The sequence below is a fragment of the Apium graveolens genome, chromosome 5, assembly GCF_009905375.1.
Source record: "Apium graveolens cultivar Ventura chromosome 5, ASM990537v1, whole genome shotgun sequence".
Taxonomy (NCBI): Eukaryota; Viridiplantae; Streptophyta; class Magnoliopsida; order Apiales; family Apiaceae; genus Apium; species Apium graveolens.
Window position 1 is genome coordinate 128,486,352 of NC_133651.1, and position 4,564 is coordinate 128,490,915.

Here is a 4,564-nt window from a genome sequence, read left to right on the forward strand (position 1 = left end):
ATGACTACAGTAGGTCAGTGGTGGACCATGGTAAGGCAGCAATGATTATGCGAGTATTAAGCTGATTACAACCGTGAGAGTTGTATTGGAATGGGTGTTGAGATTGAGTACCACTAATCGGGTCGTGGTAGTGTATAAGTTATCATTGATAGACTAATTAAGTAGAGTATCTACCTAGTGAATAATTATTCTTTCTTATCAATAGAGAGTCGTATTATTATACGAGGAAGGTTGCGGTGCGAGCATAGAATCCTAGTAACGGTGATATATAGAATGAGATCCCAAATTCGATTTTCGATGTCGAGGGAGTTTCAAAGGTGATTGTGTATAAGCTCGAGGAAGAGCATGGGTCCATAGAATGATGGACGGAATAGAAATATTTAGGCATGGGAAATACGATGCTATAATACTTGATGTTGATATAAATACTCATATGTTTCGTTCTCCTATGACAAACCTCTATAGTTCAGAGGTAGGTTCCAAGCCAGATATTTTGTGGCAGTATATTTTTTTTCATATATACAATTCTCTTCAATTCGTTCTTTTCTCTTCTTTTCATTTCATGTAAGCTGAGAAGAACAACCCTTCCAGAAAGGGGAGGTATTGCCGAATGACTATCTATCTGTGTGATAGAAGCCTAGTAGGATACCATCTATTGTTTAATTGCTTGTCAAGTACTAAAGGCTGGCCACCTTCTGTACTAACTATGCGATATAACAAGTGTTCATGATCATAGTGATCTCTCAACAAATTCCTTTACTTCTATTTGATTGATCAAATTTTGGAAAATAGAAGCAACTGAAAAAGGAGTAATAAAGTGGTGGTAGTATGTGGAATGGGAACACATTCGTGATACTAAGGTTGACGTGGTTATTAAAAGGTTATAGAACGCTAGCGAGCAAAAGTATAACCCGTATAATATTAGGAACGGAAGGTAGTAGAGATTATGAACTGGAAAAGAATGGGTATTGAGAAGCAAGAGCTCTAATGATTGGAAGCTATGATGAGAGTCTGTGTAATAGACTTGAAAGAATTTGGAATGATCACTCAATTCGGATTGAGTTATCTTACGACAATAGATCATATGTCATTATCGAGATGTCGCCTTATGAGATCCTTGAGGGAAGACAATGTCGATCTCCCTTATGTTAGGATGAAGTTGTAGAGCGCAAGATGCTCGGACCCGCAGTAGTCCAAAGGACCAAGGATATGATAGATCTAATCAGAGGACGGCTGGTAGTAGCCCAAGATGGACATGACACGAAAGGACAAAGAGTATGAAATAGGGGACCTAGTAATGTTATAGGTATCCCTTGGAAAGGATTGATGAGGTTCGGAAAGAAAGGAAAGCTAAGTCTACAATTTGTTGGACCCTTGGATATATTAAGACGTTTGGGAAGTTAGCATATGAGCTAGCCCTAACCCCGAACATGTAGCAAGTCATAACGTGTTCCACGTATCAATGTTAAGAAAGTGTAATTCGGATGCCAGATAAATAAGGGCATATGAGCGCATAGACATGCAACCCGACGTAACCTATATGGAGCAACCAGGAAGGGTTATAGATTGAAAAAGGAACAATTGCTTAGGAAAAGGATTATCAAACTAGGCAGAGTTTGGTGTTAGAACCACAATGTGGGAAGATTTACTCGAGAGTTAGAAAGTGCAATGCTAAGAGAGTATCCCTATTCATTTTCTATTTGATTCCGGGACGGAATCCTTTTAAGGAGGGGAGACTGTAATAACCCCAATTTTTGGAAATTTTTGAAACCCTTATGAATAGTGTTTTTGCTGAATGAGAAAACTTTTCATGCCACACTATGTAGGGGTTCTGATATGGATATTCTGAGATATTATTAGTACTCTATGTGGTATATAAGTGTATGTAAAGATCGTCAGAATCCAATTCCGAACACTTTGATTTTCCCGGAAATCCAATAGATACGGAAAGAATTGAGTATAAGGTAACAGGATAAAAAGGATTTAAATTAAAGGATTATAAGAGAGGATCATAAAAGGAATACAATATATTGAGAAAGGTTAAGGGAACCTAAGTAATAACATCCCGGGTATGATCCCTCAAACGATAAACGAGAACGAAAGATAAGCGAACCGTAAAACAAATAAGTGACCAAGAGACAAGCTTGTACAAGAAGCCAGGGATTGTGACATCATCAAACCACAAGGTGTGGACAAGTGGGAGCATTATGACATGTGCAAGGTGACATAGGCATGACAAAAAAGGAAGGAGATGTGGTGACTTTTTAACCACACAAAATCAAGGGCAACTAGGTAATTTACTAAATCAAACACAAAAACAAGCCAACCAAGCCAAGCAAAATCATTTTCATCAAAATCAAAAAGAAACCAAGGCATGGTTCATCATGCTCTCGGCTTTTACTATTGCAAATGGGCAAGAATTCAAAAACTCAAGATCCAAGCCTCCTAAATTGGTGAGTTAATTCCCTAATCATCTTCATGTTAGTTAGGGCTATATCATGAGTTTAAGCCATCAATTCCTTCTCCATCTTCTCTATTTAATCAAAGAAGAAGACTATGAATAGTGTTTTCAAGTTTTTAACTTGAAGTTTTTCTTGTTTATCTTGAAGATCCAAACATTCTTAAGACTTCTCAAAGCTTCTTAAGGCTTCTTAGCTCCTCCCACCACTTCAAGGAAAGTATACCATCTCCAAACCCTAGATTCCTATATATTATAAGATGATTTTGATTAGTAGGATGATATTGTAGCTTGTTGTTGTGATTAGAGTTTGGGATTTGAAATGGTAGTGAAATGGAATGGTAAATGTTGTGGTTTTGATTAAAAGAACTTAAGTATGATTAAAGTTAAGCTTAGGCATAAGTATGAATGATTAAATTGAATTGGTTGGGGTTGTTATGATGTGATAAGGATGGATGTTGGTTGTATGTTGGATTTGAGGTTGATTTGGAATGGTTTTGAATGGTTTAAAATATTGGAAATCGCGTAAACATAGCCGTCGTAACGTCCGATTTTCTTTAGACTGTTTTTGTGCATAACATTAGGACCCGAGAACCCCCTGATAGATTATTACCATTGCCATGTCTAGATAGCTCATGTTACGAGCTTCGTTTTGATATGTAGTTCGTTCGATTCCGATGCACGGTTTAGGAGAAACGACCGTTTCAAGTAACGGCGTTTCGCGAACGAAACTTTTCCCCTCGCCTTACTTTGAAACATAGGTTAAAGACCAAAAAGGGTTAATTAATGTATGAAACATTTATGGTAAGTGTGTTAGGCAGTTGGTAAGACACTCGCGAAGGAATCGCTTTAAAACTCGTAAAGGTTAAATTATTAAAAATGGTGGAGCCGAGGGTACCCGAGTGACTTAAGCGAATCAGTGAGCGCAAAACAAGCGTTAGAGTCTAAGTTAGTTAAAGTATAGATTTACAAGTGATTTTGGTTTAATTCCAACTTACTTATTGTTTATAGGTTACCAGACTCGTCCCGAGCCTTTTATCACCCCCAGTCGCTCAGGCAAGTTTTCTACCCGTTATAACTGTTGTTGTGATGTAAATATATGTATATGCATTATCTTGTGATAAGTGCATGATTGTTATTAGCAAATTTTGCGATATATTGGAGCATGCTGATATGGTATATATGCATGTCTGTTTCGTAATCTGGTTATCTATCTGTTGATTTCGATGCTTATAGTTGCATAATACCTATGCTAGAGATAAGCAGTAGTTGCGTGTACCCTTAGTATAGGGACCCAAAGGTGAAAACATTTTCTAAAACCGGGAGTCGAGGATCCCGAGTAGATTTTATATATATATATATATATATATATATATATATGGTTATAGTTTTCAAAACTATTAATCGAATAAGGTTTATTCGATAACTTTATTTTATTAATGAATATTATCTTGAATATTCATTCGAGGGCTTATGACTCCTTTTATTTTATTAATTGAATATTATTTGAATATTCATTTGAGGATGTATGACTCCTTTATTTTATTTAATGAATATTATTTATAATATTCATTCGAGGTATTATGACTCCACTTATTACTGGAATATATTCTTTATTTTATTAAAGAATAAGGTGTTAATAATCAAACTTATTTTCGATTATTCAAATAAAGATAATACTTTCATATAAGTGTATCTTTGGTTATTTAATACCCGTTTCAAGTATAAGTTTTAAAACTTCTACTTCAATTATTTTTATAAAGATTATTCTTTATGGGAATATTATTTAAATAATAATATTCAGATATTTCTTTCATATTGGGACTGATTTATTTTATTAAATCAGCTTTACTCCAAACATTCTTAAAAATGTTTTCGAGTCTTCAAAATGATTTTTAAAGTTAGAGTGGACCCCAAAACTCAATTTTTTTATATTTAAGATCTTCCTTTCAAAGGGGATTTAAATACTCGCTCAAAACCTGGGGGATCCAGCTCTGTGTTGTATTTTACATTCGCAATGTGGTTGCTATTTTGAGAAAACAAATGAATTGATTACTTACCCAACGTTCGGGAAGTAAGCCCATCTAATTGAGTCGGCATAAGCGA